At 40.5% G+C, this 19,836-nt stretch overlaps 1 protein-coding gene across 1 annotated transcript in view; it reads left to right on the top strand.

Moving 5' to 3' along the window:
• Window positions 1-4,600: 4,600 nt before the first annotated feature.
• The window catches only part of zbtb7b (zinc finger and BTB domain containing 7B), a 31,934-nt gene continuing 16,698 nt past the window's right edge, over window positions 4,601-19,836 (top strand). The window contains exons 1-2 of the mRNA XM_084557937.1: window positions 4,601-4,969; window positions 6,720-6,818. The gene's annotated coding sequence lies outside the window, so the exon portion shown is untranslated. The remainder of the gene's footprint in view (window positions 4,970-6,719; window positions 6,819-19,836) is intronic.

The following is a 19,836-nucleotide window of genomic DNA, read 5'->3' as shown; positions in this document are numbered from 1 at the left end:
ACTCCCTCTTGTCTCCCATTCTTCACCAAAGTGTAAAATTTTCTCATCAAAATAATAATAATTATTATGATATAGCGTTTAAAAATCACTGTAAAGTCAATACTCATATGAATTTGAATAATTAGGAGCAGTCCACTGGTAGTTTTGTTGTCCCAGGTGTGTGGTGTTTAGTTTTTGAAAAATACAAAACTTTTTAACCTACATGTTCACTCTGACAACTTCTGTAAATCGTGTTTGTGTGTGTGTGTGCGTGACACACAATACTGCTTGGCTGTACACTGTGGTTCACTCAATTTTGTTTCACCCAGCTCCCTGTACTGTAAATACGTGCCTCTCTGTGGGTCTGTTGTATGCTTCCTCACTCCCCAGCCTCCGTGTCTTTCATCTCTTGTCTGTCTAGCTGCCTTTCATCTGATTTCACAGCTCTGGTCACTAACTGTTTCTTTGACGCTCTCAGATTCACGCCCTTTCTCTCTGTTTGCCCCACACTTTGCTCTCTGTGGCCATCATCCTGACGTTCAATTGTCGGCCTCATCCTTCTGTCGCCCTATGACACAGTTTCAGCACCATTTCCAGCGATGTTTGATGTTTTCCGTGGGTAGCAACAAAGCATTTCTGTCTTAACCCCTGATACCATGTTGCCTAGACTTATATTTAAGGACCAAATGTTTTATTTTTTATTTATCACAGCTTTAGCTTTGAAAAGAACAAAAACATAGCTAATAATGCTGTCAAAATGATGATCTGTGTGTGGCACTGAAGGTGATGATTATGACTGTGATGATGATAAGAAGATGATGATGGTGTATATCTGGATGTAAGAATAAAGGGGATTTAGATATCATCTTGTTGAGTGTGTTGAGACATGAGGTTATTCGTGTACATGCATGTGTGTGTCTGTGAAGGAAACAGCACGGACAGTAGACGAAACTTTGAATTGTAATTTAACTTCAGAGGCCTTCATATGCAAATAATTAAGTGGCCATTTAAAACGACCAACAAGCTAAATATATATATATTTTTAGATCTTACATATATTTCCTCATCTGAAGGTTCAGTTTTACTTTTTAACATGAAATTTTGTTCCTGTTGTCTCAAATCCTCCTCCATGCTCCCAGAAAGAAAATTATGGCAAAGTCCAGTCCAGTCCAGTCCAGTCTAATAAAATACTATTATGTGCAAACCTTTAACTGTAAACTAGGCTACGAACTGTGTTTTCTCAGCGTCATAGGAGGAATAGACCACCAAATAAATAAAATTTAACACAGACTGGATGCAAAAATCTTGGATAAATCAGTAGCAGAAGATAAATCACACAAATCCTTTACTTCTAAGTGCACATCTGCATGCATTATCTTTTGTTTACTCAGCTCTTTTTCACCAGATTATGGACTGTTTTGGGTGTTGCCTATTTATTAGTCACAGATTTATTTTTAAAACATATTATTTCATAAACCTATCACACGTTTGTCAGTGTAAAATCTTTTGTAGCTGTCAGATAGTGCAGAAAATGTTGTAATAAATAAATTATAATAAATACTCTAAATATAAAGAGATTATATGCTGTAGAATTATAATATTATAGGAAATTACACAAGTACTGCAAAAGTACATAGGCAAGTAATGGATCTACTACCTAATGGGAATATATATTTCTGTAGAAAAATTAAGATTTAGTTTGCATATTTTCATTTTACTTTGAAAGGATTACAAGGATGGACTGTCAGCTCACCGAGTGCCACTTGAGACTCAATGTAGACCCTGGTGACTCAGACTTGGACTCGTCCGTGATACAACTTCAGCACTGTTGTGCAGTAAAACAACTTCCTGCGTGAGTTGAACGGTCTGAATGCTTGAGAGCTGTGTCTCCTCAGCCTCCTGCCATGTCTCTGCGGCTGCTGCTGCTGCTGCTGCTGCTGCTGCTCCTGGATCCCCAACCCTAATCCTGTACCTCTCAGCAGAGGGCAGGCACACTCAGATCAAGGTTAAGCTTGTGAATATGGGGACACTTAAATCTCCGCTGCTCTTCCAAGGAACTCAATGAATATCCGCCTTCATAAGGGAGGATTACGGTCTCACCTGCATTCCCTTCATATAATTTTCTGTTTGACACATTTATTTTTCCCTCCTCACTTATTAGTGTCCGAGAGGTTTTCAACAGCCCTTCTGGGCGTCGAGGAGAGCATTATTTTACACATCTACGAGTTAAGAGTCTTTAACGCATTGCATTTACAGTCTCTGTTGTGTACGTTGTACTTGATTAACCCCTGCTGAGTCTCACAAAGCTGCCTACATTTGTCAGTAAAAGCATGATTGCTTTGCAGCTGTAAATATGTGAGGGTTTTCATCTATGTTGTTCTGAGTTTGTGAGTTAGTTACGATGCTGAGGAAGGGAGAAACACATGCTGCATTTCTAACCATGTTTCTACACTTCCGCAGAGCACATATAGAGAAGAGTAAGCAGTGGAGGTCTCAGTGGAGCAGACACTCTGAGAGGCAGGCTTGCCCGGTTGCAGTGACCACTAGGTGGCAATAACACTTTAATAATCAGATCAACACAGCAGGAAGAAGGAGTAGGGTGTACTATAGCAGCATTTACATTGCTTAAATATGTATTTTTGCACTTATATGAGATAAAGGAGGGCCAATACAGAGAAGGAATTGGTGAAGTGAAGAGGAGAGGAGCCAATGTGGAAGAGGTTAACTGATGGCAGACCAGCCTGGATTACCAGCCGTGAATAGAGGTGGTGGTGGGGGGTGGGGGGGATAAACAGGACTTGAAATAGACTCAGAGGGAAGTCTTCTAGCAGGAAACAAACTGGAATACTGAGCAGTTTGGGAGATTCAATTATGGCAAAGTATTTTATCCTTATTCATAATACAGTATTGGATTATTAGGTAATAATGGGCAGTCCACAAACATAAAAGCAGTTCAGTGCAGTTCAAGCTCTCTTGTCTTACATGCTGATCATGTGATGCTGCCTGTTCAACTAAAGGACTGCTTTATCCACATCATAAAAGCCAGATAAAAGTATGAAATTCACAATAAATTGCAGTGGCATGATCGAGATATTCTGTATTCTGAAGTACAATACAGAATATCCCCTAACCCTAACCCCCCATCTAAATGTGAGTACTTTTTAAAGTACATACAGTGGCATCCTTTATAAACTAAACTATGTTTCATAAGAAAATATTACATTTTACACCACTACATTTATTGGACAGCTATTGCGACTCTGGACTGAAAAATAAAGGTTTTAAACCCCAAACTTAAAATATTCAGTTATATTATAACATTATATAATATGATAACATAAGACAGTGTTCATTACTTTTACTTTTGACACTTTGAGGACATTTTGTTAGTAATTTGAATAATGATAAAACTCTTTATTTGTGATTAAGTATTTTGTAATATTGGATCTGAACAATATCTGCTGATAAAAAGAAAAGAAAAAGAAAAGAGAACAGTGGGTTTCTTTTATTTCCTGATCATCTTGGGATGAGTTTAAAGCTTTTTTTTTTCTTTTTTTTTTGAGTTTCCAACCCCCAGACTGGAAACAAGCGTTTTAAAATCTAACTGCAGTTATGGTGCATGTGTAGCTTAAGTCCTTATCCTGGTAGCACAACCGCAGAAGAAGCACAGATTTAAGGTTAGGGGGGTGGTAAAAGGTGGGCTGGCTGAGCTCACCGCAAAATTATATATAGACTTCCTGCACCCTCACGACAAAACCCACCAACTTACACTCCGGGAGCTGCAGCAGAGGAGAATGAGATTCAAGCCTTGAAAGAGCGAGGTGATTCCCATAACCACTTCAAACAGGAGGCATAGGCCTTGTGTTCAAAGTAAAGGCTGCTGTTTCGTGTCTATGAGTGTGTCACAAAAAAGAAAATGTACCTGACTGTTCTCAGTCTGGAAACAAATGCTCATAAATAAGCTACTGTGTTTTGTACTTCAAACTATAATCTGTATCTGTGTCTCCTGGCTGATTCACCGATTCACCAAAAGTGATTTTTGAAAAGTCCCCAATAGATTTGCCCTTTGCCTTCACCACATTGGATGCGGCACATCCTCTGTGCGAGTTTCATTTATCACTCTGGTTTCTATTTAACTTGAATCATCTGTCAACCTCCGTCCAGTGTCTAGCTTCCACTTCTCCACGCGTGGTCACCTCCAAATGGCTTCTGGGGGGTTATTGCTGAGTCATGAGGCGGGGGAAGGGGCGCTAAGTCTTCTCCCCCTGAAGATGCTTTTGCACCTGACAGGTAAGCAAGAGGCACATATCCTTCAATCCGCTTTCGCAGCCCGCCGCTCTACCCACCTTTGCGCGATGATGCCCAGACGAGAAAGGAGGAGGAGCGGGGTCCCCCACCCTGCCCACCTCTCCTCCCTCCCACCCCCCCCCCCCCCCGCCGAAAAGTACGACGGACAAGGCTGCTGGCCTATTGCACCAGAGCCGGACCCCTCTCCGTCCTCTCACTCCCTTCCTCCCTCCCCTGTGCCCTGCCCACCCCGGCGGTCTCCTCTCCAGCCCTGCCAGAGCCAATCCGCGACTGGGTGTAAGTAGGGCAAGCCGCTTCCTGGTTCTCAGAAAGGAGGAGCTGGGAGTCGGAGTGGGCCAGCGGAGGCAGCAGACGGGGGGTCAGAACAGCCCAGAGAGCCGGCGGTCTGCACAGAGAGGAACAGAGAGCACCAACGAGAGAAAAAAAAAAACAAACAAACAAAAAAACGCCGACGTACGATTTGGACAACTTCTAAAATCTGCCGTGTTGTCGAGCTGAAGACGACAGAAGTGGTGACCCCCCGGCAGAAACGAAGACAAGACCCGGGAGGATTAAAAAAAAAAAAAAAAAGAAATAGAAGAAGTAGAAGAAGTCGGCAGGGTGGGACGGAATAATCCAGGAAGTGTGGAGGCCGGTCAGGTGGGAGGCGACGAGTCAGGACAGGTGACACACCGGCACACAGGTAAACTGCTTCACCTGACACCTCTGGAAATGACAGGGAACTAGAAGAGAAGTTAAATGTGATTTAAGCGACACGTCTGTTAGCCATGACAGCGCCGGCTTGCATCAACCTCTATCTCCCTCCTCCCTCCTTCTCGGTTCTGATCGGGGTCACGGGAGGACTCCACGTCACGGGTATTCGGTAACTCCCGTATAGACGTTTACTGAGCGCTTGACTTCTATGCGCACTAAACGGAAGCTAGACTGTAGGGGTAGTTTTTTATTTTTGTGTAAAGCAGGTGCTGCAGCCGCTGTTTGATATGTGCGCCTGTGCGCCTGTGCGCGGCGGCGGCGGCGGCCAGGTGAGCGAGAGAGAGCAGGGTCGGCGGGTACATTTCTGGAGACTCGGCTGCTAATTATAGCCGAGAACACCGGCTGACATCCAAAACCTAACCTGCTCTCACGCACTTCACCTGCCTCTGCGCTGCTCATGGGCACGCAGTTCAGTGGATCTCCCTTCAGTGGTCTGTTAATCATCATTATCATCATCATCATCATCATCCTCCTCCTCCTCCCCATGGCGCACCCAGTGTTTTATTTTAATCCTGTCCCTATTCTGTGTTACAATAGGATGTGCTCAAGCTGTAATGTTAGGTTAAGGCTTCTGCCTGCATCATGGGTGGGGAGGGCTGTCATGCCAGTGGGCTTGTGTGCGTGTGATTACAGAGGTAGATGTGTTGCTGCTGACTCGCCCCTCTGACAGACCGGCCTAACAAGCTCAACTGGCTAGGGTTTGGTTTCCCTGTCTTGGGCACAGCTTGTTTGGTTAAATCTTTAGGCGTCTGTTCAGACAGTTAAAGCCTCATGTCTTCTAGGTTCAAGTGTTGTCTAAACTTTTCCCTTTTTTTGGGCTCACCTCAGTTTCTGACGGAGGCTGCTGAGAAATCATCTCTGGCCTCCGGTTGTGGCCCCTAGGGGAAAATGTTTGAAGAACAGAAGGCATGCACCGTTCTGTTTTAATTCTTTTCTCTGTGAACACCATCTGAACATTTCTAATGCTCTCTCACACCCTGATGGCTCCCCCCTTTTAGAAGAGCAATCCGGGGTTTGGAATAAATTCTTAATGCCAGCTCTGTTTGCCCTGACTTTGTCTGCAGCATAATTAGACATCTGTGCTTCATCCCTCGTTCCCGCTGTCCTGACATGACCTCCATCCTGCACTGCTGTCTACACACCAGCTTGTTGTAGCTGATAAGTTTCCCTCTGACACTTCATCTTCGTGTGTTTCGTCTGCAGACACAATGCTTTAACTGAGTCTCATATTTTAAATATTTATTAAGAGAGGGTTAGTCTCTATCTGATTGATATGTTGATTATCATGTTCATCTTGAAGTGTGTGTGTGTGTGTGTGTGTGTGTGTGTTCATGGGTGTGTGCATATGTGTGGGCTTTCCCAACCTTACATACTGTTGGACAACGTCTTTTCCAAAGAAGTCAAAGTAGGAAGCAGTCAGTTTCAATCGACGTCTTTTTTTCCTTCTGTTTTTTTAACAACATCCCCCTACTCCACCCAAACTACATCTGATCAATCATATGATTGCTTATGTGGGTTTTTAAAGACATGCAAGCTGCTTTACAAACCAAAAGGGAAACAAGTGTCTCAGTTGGTTGACACTTTAACAGTTGATCTTGTCTTCCATCTTTGTTCAGGCGCCTTTTGGTGTAAGTGAGTCTTAAAATGAGTCTGATTAATTTTCCTTCCCTTGCCTTCAGGTTTATGACCTCCGCCGACCTCTGAGCCAAGAACCAAAGAGGAGAGGGAAAATAGAGAAAGAGCAGGCACCCATCTTCTCCTGGGTTTATGGACTGGAGGTAGGACTCTTACATTATAATAAATATATGGTATGTTGTGCCATAAGTCTGATGTGTAATGGGATGAGATTATTTTAAAGGCTCAGCAAGTTTTTATGAAATAGTTTGTTAGTATCTTCGAAAGCAGCTGCATTTGTAGATGGAGTGGGAAGCCTGTAATGAAGAACTAGACAGAGTGTAACTGTACAAGTGGAGACTTATGACACAGCTTTTTAAAATGATTCATAATTTTATAATTTGAAGTCGCAACAGTAACCAAGTGAAAAATGAGATAAGAATTTCAATTGTGTTAACTGTGATTACACCACAATCATTCTTGGACCCAGATTTTTTCATACCAATATCCAAAGCTGTGTCGGGGGAAACCTGTTTCATATTAAAATGTGAGGTTTTCACTTTGAAAAACAAAAGAAAAAAGTTGATGTCAGCCATCTCTGGGCTGCCTGACATTTTAAAACCTCAAATTTAGCATTTGTGCCGCCGACGTCTTATTGTTTTGGCCAGACGTGACCATATTTGGATGAGCGGGTGGAGTGAGCAGTGACTCATACTATTCACAGACTACGTACATACACAGTAGCCACGCCCTTAAACTTACCCGTCTGTTTTACTCTCAATGTCACCATTATTTACTAGATTAACGTCCCCCTCAATTGAAGAAGAGTTCACAGTTGCAAATGAGACCGAAAACGTATTGGGACGATGTTTACTGAAGTAAAAAATGCTGTGTCAACCATAGCGTCAAAAGAGCGTCAACTATATTTTTGCCACCCGTGGTGTCGACCCCTGCTGTCCCTGAGAAGGATTGCAGTTTTAGGTTTACGTTTAAGACTTTTCACGTGAAGGCTGTGCCAACTTCCTTTGCACAGATCTATTTTGGGAAATAGAAATAATAATATCACTCTGATATAAATAAGTTATATTTATGGCATGTATTACATTCAGTTATGTTACGTAGCGCCCTCTGCAGGCACAGAGAGGGATTGGATATTGACGTTACTTTTCTCACGGTCAAATTGCAGCAAAGAAAATGTCAGGATGGTGTCAGGTACCGCTTACTTACAAGTTGTTTTAAGTTTTTCCACCTCAGTAATGCTAACTTAAAAAAAAACACGTATCATAACGTAAATGTGAATATGCTAAGATGCTGTTTTAGTGTATCAAAATACTGAATTAGATAACAACAATGCATTTAATTCCAACCAATCAGGGCTTCATATCCCAAATGAAACACATTGTAAATGGTTGTAAACAGACTGAGATAATTTTAAGATCCATTAACACTCATCTATGAGGCCCAGTGCATTAGATGTGCTTAGAATAGTGCTTGTCTAATTTTCCTGATATCAGCCATCCGGATCTGCTAAGACGGATATCCCCATCCTCGGAAAAAAAAATATGAGCTGAATAAAGTGGTCAAGCAGTTAAATATTTTATAGGCAACCTGGAAGTTAACTCCTCTGTGGGTTGTTGGCTGCAGACACTCTATAACTCCAAACTGGCTTATAAAGATGCCCCAGGAATAGTGCCAAAAATGTAAAACAGGCGGATGATTATTTGTTGAAACACAAAGGAGCTTATGGGGAGTTTTAATGCCTAATTTACAATCTTATAACAGAAATACAAGGCTACATTACACTAGATGAATGGTAAATTGTAAATGGCCTTGTTTTTATATACAGTCACAAACACCCACCCATTCGCTCACAAAAGCACACACACATTCACACACCAGTGCCACGCACTGGGAGCAACTGGGGGTTCAGTGTCTTGCTCAAGGACACTTCGGCATGTGGCGCATTCCAGGGATTGAACCGCTAACCCCTCAGGTTTGTGGACAACCCGCTCTACCTACTGAGCTTCAGGCAACAATATGCTGACCAATTTAGAAAAACAAATGCAATTAAAATGCAACAAGAAATTCAAAAATTAGAAAATCTACCTTAAACCTAAAGCCAAATTTCTGATTTCTGTAATAAATAATTTACTGTCAAGCCTAAAAGAACATGAAAAGTCATGTTCAAGTGATTTGTATTTATTTATTTTACCCTACATGACAATTAAAAAAAAATATGGCTTTTAATTCTTTGTATGTTAAAATTACCTTCCTGGTCTAGGTAATGATTAAACATCTCTTATACCCATTGCTGAACCCTACATAAACAGCTTTAAGAATATCCAGATCACTGATGTCGATATTATTTATTGAAGTGACGAATTTCAATGTCTTTGCCGATGTCAGCAAGACCCTACAAACGCAACTGAACTTTAGCATTTCCACCCACATTCTCTGCACCTTTGTAGTGTTTCAGAACAATGCATCATGCAGATGACTTTGATAATGATGTATTCATTAAATCAATACAGATTTCATCTTTTACAACAACCGCAGGTCTGCCTTCTTCCTCTTAGCGATGATGATTGTTAGAAAAAGCAAAGTAATGTTGTCTTTCCTGCTGTAGCCTGTAGTGAAATGCCACAAGATAACTTGACATCTTAATCTTACAGAATCAGGTAGTCACGCATTGTCCTCTCTTTCACCGACGTGTTAGCGCAAAGAAAAGGCCTGTTGTGTATAGAGTTATTTATAAATGGCTATTTACATTCAAGTTTAATTTGAGACAAGTTTGAATTTGTTTGTGATTATGGTGTGCGTGTGCGTTTGCATGTTTGGGAGTGTGGTGGGTGAACTTGTGTGATAAATCATGTGACCACCGCTTTGCTGGAGTATGACTGGTGACTACCATGTGTCCGTGAACTTCTGGGTAAAGGGAAGTGACATTGAGTGGTCTGTCAGGCGAGGAACACACACACAAACACACACGCACACAGACACCCACACACACACACACACAACACACACACACACACGTACACATGCATAAAGACACACATATGTACATTCATGTACACAGTTCCAGGAAATGCTTTAATTAGGGCATGTGCGCCCATATAAATTCCCCCTTTTCAGACATGGGTCTTTCAGTTTCATGCGAACCGACTGAGTGGGAGGAAGGTGGGGAGAGAAAGAGAGAATGGGGGAGGGAGAATGGGAGTAAAAAGAAGTCAGTGTTCCCCTCTTCGCCCCTTAAAATTTGAAGGTGGATCTCCCCTTTTCTTATGCCTTCTTCTCTTCCATACAACGTCAATAATTCCGAGGAATTCTCCGCGTTCTTTCTTGGGAGTTCTGAAATAAGGAAAACCAACACTACTGCAGTCAGACGCTTCAATCAGTGGCGTATTTTCATGACTACCTTACAAGCATGAATTCACTGATGCAACTTCACCGATCAGATTTGTGACTGGAAGTTCCTTTTTATTTAAAAATGCACTTAAACCAAGCACTTTGTCCTCTGGACAAACAATGTGTTTTCACCATATATGGCAGTTGTTTCTCCACATTGAATCAGTTATGGCACAGGGGTGACTACACGGTGTCCGTAATCCAGTCTGCCGCTGCTACTACAGTTGAGTCTTGCCCCCACTCGATCTGTGTCAATAGAGGAAGTTATGTATCTGCCATTTCCTCTTTTCAGTCATGAGTTTCTGTAGCATTTGACAGCCCTCCCTTGCTCTCGACCACCATGCAGCCCACGCCACGCTGTCGTTAACCAGCAAGCAGGTGGCCGTGACTCTTGTTCTTGTAAATAGGCAGAAAAGAAAGTGGAGGAAAAAAAAAGGCTTGAGAAAAAGCTACATGCTGAAGGAGTGATCGTGATTCAGCTCTTCTAGTAACGGTGCAATTGTTTCTGTACACAGTGAGCGGGCGGTTATCATAAATAGGTACAGTGAGACAACGCTTCAGGGAAAGTGAGAATAAACACCCAAACATGAGCAGGCAAAGGGGGAGTCACTGCTGCTGAAACTGACCCCGTTCATGTGTGCTGTTCAAAGGGGAACTCCAACAACAAATGCAGACTCTTAATCCAAGAGACTGCAAATCATCCCTTTTGGAAAAATAACCTCACTTTTGTAGATAGTCAAAAACACAGACACTATTGCTCGGGGAAGGGCACATGTATTACTCCTGGACCACATTTCATGGTCAACTTTTCATCTGACATCAGGTTTGAAAGCGGAACGTTGATAACGTCCACCAGTCCGCTTGCACTGACGCACTTGTCTAGTTTCTGACTTTCCTGACACCACTGCAGCGTGTGATGCAGCCGTGCACCAGTCAGCTCAACTGTTAAGCCCTCCCAGAAGTTATTCTGAACTTCTGATTTAATTCATGGATCCTACTTACAGTAAAAACAATCAGTCTCCACCCCTTCCCAGGCTGTTAAGATGATTCGTCAGGAAGGTGACACATCTTTCACTTATGCCCTCTAATTGTTTCTTTTTGTTTCCACCGATCTGAAAATTTTTTTTGCTTCATCTCTCTCTGAGCTGTTTTTGCACCTTTTTTTTTTATTCTATCTGAATTTCTTTCAGTTATCTCTTCATCTGTTTTAGTGGTCGACCATCTTTGCTGAGCACGGGAAGAGGAAACTGATCAGGATCAGTTAGTTTTGCGACATTTGAGTGTGTGTGTGTGTGTGTGTGCGTGTGTGTGTGTCCAGTGCTTTTGCAATATCTTCCCCTGAAGTGGGAGGTCATTTATGTAGGAGAACAGCAGCTGTTGAGACCTTCCCAGAGATTTGGCAACTAAATGTAATGGACGCACAGCTACAGACATGCACAGTGGCGCTGTTAAACATTAGTGTTTTTATCAACACATACGTGTGCAGATCAAAAAGTACCACACGAAATGCTAAACCGTTTACCTCATACTGTAACTACGCATCACTTTTTTTAACCAAAACCAACTTACCTACGCCACTGGCCACAGCAACCGTATATATCTACATTTACACATGCACCTGAAAAAAATAAAAATAAATAAAAAATTGGTGTTTAAGCCATTTCCTGAATCTTATTGATTCAGCCCTACAATGAAAAGACTTTTGTCCCCAAGATAAAATGATGCACCAAAAAAAATAAATAAATGCAGTCAGTACATCTCCACCAGTCTCATAAATGTAATTTTATATGTGAGTATTTTGAATATATGTGAACATGAAGAATGCAGTGAACTCTTAGTGGCGTTTTTATGGATATCGACGGGGGGAAATTCAGCTTCTGGACAGAACTGGTGTTGTTTAGTCAATCACAGATATTTCTATTATTTCCATATTTCATAACTCCAGTTGGATTGTCCCCAGAGGCAATTACGCATCTGCTTTCCAAGTGTGCTATTAATTATACACTTTCAGGTGAGATACGTATTGACCACATTTTTATTTTCATGCACAAACATTGCTTTTAAAGGACCAAATATTATTTTATTGTTTCCGATGATTATGAAAAGCCAAATGTTCCTCTTTGGCCGTATTTTCAGTTTACATACATTCACAAATTTGAGAAAAATACTACAAAAATTTTATTTGAAAATACAGATGATAATTTACTATAACAGCTTCCTTAGCGTAGGTTTTGAAGAGGTGGCCTCTATGGAAAGTGTGACTGAAAAGCTACTTTCACGTTGCTGTAGTGAACCGTGCAACTGTATCTCATGTACATATTCTGCAATTATTCTCACCGTAAAAAAAAAGAAAGAAAGTAACACATGTACGTACAAGAAATGTTTTTAAAAATCATTGCATGCACTCTTCATGTAAATGTAAACTTGCAGTCTCAACTACTTTGGATTGTGACTTCGACCCAAGCTGCTGACCTTGGTGTGCCACTCCACTATTACACCCATGCACTTCATTTCCCGATAAATTACCATATTTTTTTACTATAATCTCTCGTTCGTTGATTTCTTTTTGTTTTCACAAACACTTAACTCGTTCTCAGAGGAAACAACGCGATCGACTCAAATGGGCTTGTGGGATTTAAAAAACGTAATAAAAACCACACGTAAAAGGAAGACGTTTCTCTCCTGCTTTTGCGTATTAATTGTTGCAGGGTGCGCAGCGTTATTCGCCCACACACCTTGATGTTCACACACACAGCTGTGGAGTGCTGGGGGTAGAAACTGCTGACCAGATAAGGAGCTAAAAGGGGGGGGAGAGGAAAGTGTGAAACCACTCCGTCAGCATGCCTTCTTTCTCTCTTACATATGTGCATGTTCTCCATCTTAGGGTGAAACTCCCTTTTGGTGATGCTAATGATAGAGCTGGCTGCTACCACATTTCTCCCTCAGACATCTGCACACACACACGCACCCACACACACACACTACCACCGAATACACCTGCAAGGACTCTTGCTACTTCCTGTGGCTGCGTGCATGTGTTCACCTCTTGCTCGGTCGCTCTGTTTCTCTCCCAGTCGTCATGTCATGGCTCCTCTCCCTTCTCTTTTTCTGTCTCCCCCTTCCTCTCCCCCTGTAACTTAACTCTCTCTGCTCTTGTTTCATGTCTCTTCGCTCACACAGATTGTTCGAGGCTGGGACTAGATTTTCCTGTCTTAACTTTTGTCTGCTTTATCTTTCAGAGTATCTCTACACCCACTCCTCATTCACTCACACTCATGTGTTTCTCCTCCCCCATACCCTCCTTATTCTTGTGTGATTTCTAAGAATATGTGTGTTTTTAGAAAACATGCCACCCTCATGTTCATTTTCCCTTTGTTGTCTCATCTCAAATCTCAGATCATTTTGCGCTTTCCAACCTCAGATTGATTCCCTTTCCTGCCTCTGCTCTTCCCTTCTTTCACTGTGGCAAACTGAGCAGACGTCATGACACTGATTTCAGAAAAAATAATCACAAATACATACCCGTGTTTTCACTTTTGTGTGTAAATCATTTTAGAGCTATACTGAACCAGAGATTTTGCAGAAATTCATTCCAGAATCAGAAAGCTGTGAAGATGAAACGGCTTCATATTGTATTTTATATTTTACAGTAGTGTTTGGTTTTTTCCTGTTAAGAAATGTCCTAGAGAGAAAATTAATATTGTCAATTTATATATATTATATTTTAGACATTTATTTATTCTGTTAAAAATATTTCCAAAATAATGGCAGCTGTCTTCTCGATATATAAGTGTATTCTTTTCAAAATATTATTTCTTCTTTTAAAAGGCAGTTTGAGGCAAACACAAGTGCAGTTTTTCTTGCAGTACTTCAACACAGCTGAATGCAGTACTGCAATACGCAATTGGTAGCACAGTAAAAAAATAAATAATAATAAACACCACTCTTCTACACCTCTATAATGCAGAAATGTTTATTGGTTTAATTTGAGTTGTCATGCCTTCAATAAATTAATAAAAAATTGGTATCGATTGGTTGAAGAGTGAGCGCCACATAGACGATATTGAGGATGTTGGAGACTGCAAAATACTATTTTACTTGAAGTGATTTCACTCATCTGTGTCAATAAAATGATGACAAACGTTCTCCAAAGCAACACATTTGTCCACAAAAACACTGTCAGTGTTGCCCGACTTTCAAATGTACATGCTAGCTGTAAAAAAAAAACCCTTTATTCACATTCATTTCTGGTTAGAAGGTGGTGGCTATTAAGGGATAGAGCGTATGTGCTGTATGTACATGCACCCAAATGTCTTGCCCTGCGCGCTGATAAGCTGATAATCCTCCAGCAGATTCACATTGGTGTTCAGGGCTGGCATGCAAACTGGCTGCTGTTGTAGCTCGCAGCATGAGAGTTGTGGTGTGGGAGGGCGAGGGGATAAGGGCCTCCGCTCTGCCAGCCAAATGAATAATGTAATGTGTTCTTGGAACTAAGACCACAGTGTGCGCATGCGTCACACCTTACACACACACACACACACACACACACACACACATACACATACGGGTTTTTATTACCTGGTGGGGTCCCCTAACATAGAGGCTCCTGGTGGGATCCACCCTTTCTGAATGGTCTAGAGACATGATTTTAACTGCTAAAATCATATTTAATTTTTGTTAAGACAAAAATGACTTGAAACATCAAAAATTCCATCTTTAAATTTTTTCCTGACTTCAGCTGACCCATGGGGACCCTGTCATGTTGACTCTATTACTGTATGATCAACACCACTCTTAAAACACAGAATATCTAATAAAATAAAACACTGGACTTAAAAAGTAATATCAGGTTGCAGTATTGAATCTAACAATAGACTGTGAGCTATATTTTGTCTTCTAAACCAAACCATCAGATTCTAAAATGTATGTTGAACAAATATATAATACAGTGAAAGATGGCGATTGGTAATTTACCATGCCTCTGTAAGAAATAAAGGTTACTGTACCACTTAAGCAGTCACAGTGGTTCTCCACCCCAGCACTGTTACCTTTGTGACTTTATCATTTATGCCACAGTACCATCTACCTTTGAGTTTCTTTGATAAAGTAGAGCATATTGTTTTTTCAATATCTATTTTCAATTTTTTGCTTTTTCAATATTTATTATACTTATGTTATACTTAGTATTTTATTTAGTTGTTTCTAAGTTGATCTCAAACTTTTTTTAAATAAATACCCAGCATCCGAAATGTTTTATCCTAGACAGCATGTAATTGAGACTTCTAAAATGCTGTTTCTAGGAAAAACTAGACCAGTTGTACAAGACGAGACACGAATAAAGCTCATATGTTTTACACATTTATTTATGTGTATTCAGAACACAGCAGGAGAAACGTTCTCATGATGCTGAATAAAGAAGAGAAGGACCATCAAATCTGTCACTGTGTTTCTTGCTCAGAAATGTACTGGTCCTTTCAGAGTAACCCATGTAACATAAAAATATGTTTAGTGCAGAGTAACATAACTTCTAACATAGTACCAAAAACACTGGTAAGGCCACGATCCTCCTGGTGGTACTGACAGAGAGTAACGACTCTGTGGGTACTTCTAGAACTGGTGACTACTTGTGACGCTTTACTGCCAGTGACTGTCACTCTGTCAACACAGACAGCCACTCTCTCTCCTAGACACACTGGCAAGCAGGGCCAATGCCACTCATGCCTACCAATGTGCCACACAGACTGCCACGCATGCTTCACCGAGCCACACGGTGCTCCACAACAAGTCTCTATTGACTGAGTGGCAGTCACTGGCAGTGACGTGTCACAAGTAGTCACCAGTTATGGAAGTACCCACAGAGCTGTTACTCTCTGCCAGTATAAGAGTAATCAGTGAAAAAGAGCATTTAATGAACTCATAAAGAAGTACTACATACTGAGTTATTCAAAAACATCTTCAGTATAGAAGTAATCAGTGCAAAACAGCGTATGAACTCATGAAAAGAAGTAAAGAAGTACTACATGCCGAGTTATTCAACGACCTCTTCTGGCACTTTCACGCTGGATGGCAGTGATACGATTTTTTACATAAAACTTTACCGCCGTCCAGGTTCTGCTTTGAAGCGCCTCTGGTGAAGCCTCAATACAGGCCATGCACTCTGACTTCCCAGGAACTTTAGCAGACTGGATGAAGGAATTCAGGGTTTTTTCCACGGCACGGACCTCTACAGCTGACCAGCTCCTTCTCTTTGCGGTTTCTATGAAAATCGGAAAATAACAGGAATTTAGATTGGCAATTTAAAAGATAATTTAGTGATCAATCAACCTAATTAATACAACAGACTCTTAAAACGTCATGTCATCTACCTTGTGTCATTTCAATCTGCACTGTTCATTTGTTCAACCCTTCACATACAGGTTTACTAAAAGCTATTTTTCGACAAGCACGTGCAAAAACCAGGAAGGGGTGGAAATGTTTGAAATTGGGCATTTGATTTACTGATAATACTGCTAACAATATGAAACTTAAAAGTCATCAAACACGTAAATAGCATCAGCTTAAATATGTGCCAGTGTTGAACTGAATACAACCATATACTGTTAGCAGATTTACTAAGTTTGTACAGAGGTGAAGGTAGTAAATTAGGGTGTTAAATTCATTCTATTGTTTCCACAACCGGAAACTAACAAATATCACATAAAGTATTTAGTGTTTGAGATACCTGGTTTAGCGATGTCAGGCTCAGTGGCTTTCTTTCTTTTCTTATATGTTGATGGTCCTGTTAAAATAATAAAAATCAGTATTTTAATACAAGGAATTCACAGGTAAGTGTCAACATATCTTCACATAGAAGCCATCTACACTGACACTATTATCACAGAAATAGCAAGTGACTGGAAGATCTTGTACCTTTTAATATCCCATAATGGCATGACATGACTTCTAGACTACTGTATTTATCCGGTTCATCCAGATCAAATTAATAACATGCCTACACTGCAATATTCATTATTCGTGAGTGGTTTAAGACTGTTTAAACTATAGTCAAAAATATGCCATTTTCCACACATTCTGAAAGAAATCATTATGTGAATGTCAGCTACATTTGCTTTGGCAAATCTAAGTCGCCTCTTCTGTCATTTTTGATGTCAAATACCTGGTTTAGGGGCGTCGCTGTCAGACTCATCAGTGTCCTGTCTCATTTGAAGTGCTGAGGGTCCTGTTCAAATAATGAACAGTGAGTTTATTAATACAACATGTTAATGATGACATAAACTCACTTGCCAGAGATTATATCACAGTCCTGCACTTAACCCTCCTTCCTTCTAATGTTCACTTGATGTAGAAACAGCATCAGTAAGATGGTAACTGTAAGACCATTTTAGTCTGTTTGTAGTGCTGTTGGCTGGAGTGAATTGAACACAAAATGTGTCTCTTATTTAGCCAATTACTACAATAGGGTTGTTAATATAATACAAAAATATTGGGTCAATGCAAAATAGTTCAATAGTACTACAAACCACAGCCTCCAACATGAAAACACAGTTGAATCAACATCTGTTATTTGAAGCCAACGTGAACCTTCAAGACGACAAGATTTAGAGGAGGACTGTTGCATTAGAATGCATTCATTTTCAATAGAGTATGAACCCAAAGAACTAAATGGCAGACAGCAATAAAATATTTTCATAATACTTGTTCTTCTTTGCACCAAAACAAAGGGAAACATTTGGAGTCATTATTTACAGGTTATTATATTGTTATGTTACTAGACTGAGTCTGAGATTTCATTGCAGCACATTACATTATTTTTTGATATGTCAAATACCTGGTTCAGGATCATCACTGTCTGTCTCAGCTGTTTGCGTCGTTCTTTGTTGTATTGAGGATACTGTTGGAATATAGAATAATAATAAGTCTGTATAATTGCTCAGTGTTTGTGAAATCTGATATTTAGCAAACTGGGATACCAATAGCTGTACATTCATCATCAGAGTCATCAGGGACTGGCTCTCTACTTTTTGATCTTGAAGATCCTTGGTGAAACCAAAGACAATAAAGTTAATAAATAGGCATACACTTGGAAGGTGAAAACAGAAAATGGTATTACCTACCCGATGATGGGGAGCACAGTGTTGAATCCATCTCTGTCTCTGAGAGATCACTCTCTACAACTTCAGGGACTTCCTCTGAAAACCAAGAAGATTAACAAAACTCTGCTTAATACAGATATTACATTTACTCATAATATAAAACTAAATGTGTCATGTGTATGTCCTTTACCTTCAGGATCTAGCTGTATTTGGTCCATGGTCATTCCTTTAAATTCTGACAACCGGCCTTGTTCAAGGGCAATCAGCACTTTGCTGACTTTGGCTAACTGCAGTGTTCCTTCGGGTAGTCTGTAATACTGCCGATGGACCCGGATGTCATGGCCGAGAAAATTTGCCAGTGTGTCCATCTCATTATCCTTAAGATTTAGGACTGTAGAAAGTGTGGACACCTGCTTTCTGAGCTTCGTTGAGGACAAAGTTTCAGGATGTTTCGCACCACATTCCCTCGCAGTCTGTCTGATAGCATCTGACCCCCGTTGTGTCTTTTTCCTATAAGTCCTCTGTGACTTCTTCAGTTTTATCAGTGGAACTTTTCTCTTAGGATTGTCAGAGCCCTCTGAACAGCTGTCATGTCCTGATTCTTTTGGTGGAATATATTCATCACCACTACTTTCGATGCAGCTTACAGAGGCTTCTGAATCATCAACCACCTTTGAGATTTGTTTAAGGTATTCTTTGGTAAGCTGGAAAATAGACATGAGAACCATCACTAAATTATCAACAAGCAAAAAAAGAAAAATAAATAAAGAAACCTGAGAAACTACACCAACATTGCAGACCATACATGGTTAGAGTAAGGTATGGTTATGAAAAGCACTGTCATTGTGTTAATAGCTAAAGTAATAACGGTTATATATGTTTATGGAACAAATGTTGTCTTATTTTATTTAAGTGTCCTGCTGATTAAATTATGCCAACTTACAATTACACTGTCAGTTCTCATCAGTGGTGGCACATCTGGCTCCTCGCCTGTATCCAGGCTTGCTTCCTATGGAGGGAAAAATACAACTTAGTACTTAGTAGAAATAGAATGACAAATATAGATATCAAACAAGGTTTTATCCATCATCTGTCCAAACTGATTTTCCAACAATGCTAAATCAAATTATTCCCATCTTGCTTGTGTGTTAAAGACTGCTTGAGAATCTTGGTCATGTAAAAGTGATGTGAGCTGACAACACTGCAGTGAATGTATGGTTGAGCCCATGTTTATGGTATTATGTGTGTTGGAACAGCATCTTTGAAGAAAGCTCAACTCACTGACACAAACCTGAGGATCATTAAAAGTGAAGGTGTTGCAGTCAAGCAGATGTAGTTTTAGTCTGGGTGGTGGACTTATTTATAACAACAACAGGCAACAATTGTTGTTCACAACATACCAAAATGTTAGAAGCTTCATGTTTTTCAGTTGAAAGGTCTGATGGTGGTGAGGTCCCTCCTTCTTGATTAGAATTTTCTGACTACTATCTTTATCTTGTCAAATATCCTGTTTTCAGCATAAGCAGCTACATCAACTATTTAGTGTCTGTCCTTCTCGCCTTTACAACTACACTTTTCACTATTTGCTATGAAAATGTCTCCTTCAGTGTTCAGTTTACATGCAGACAAGTGTCGAAGCAAGCTAGTTAAATATGCAAACTCATTACTTACACAACATTTT

Source organism: Chelon labrosus (genome assembly GCF_963514085.1).
Source record: "Chelon labrosus genome assembly, chromosome: 12".
NCBI classification, from domain to species: Eukaryota; Metazoa; Chordata; class Actinopteri; order Mugiliformes; family Mugilidae; genus Chelon; species Chelon labrosus.
Note: the sequence above shows the minus strand (reverse complement) of the source record. Positions and strands in the feature narration are given on the sequence as shown.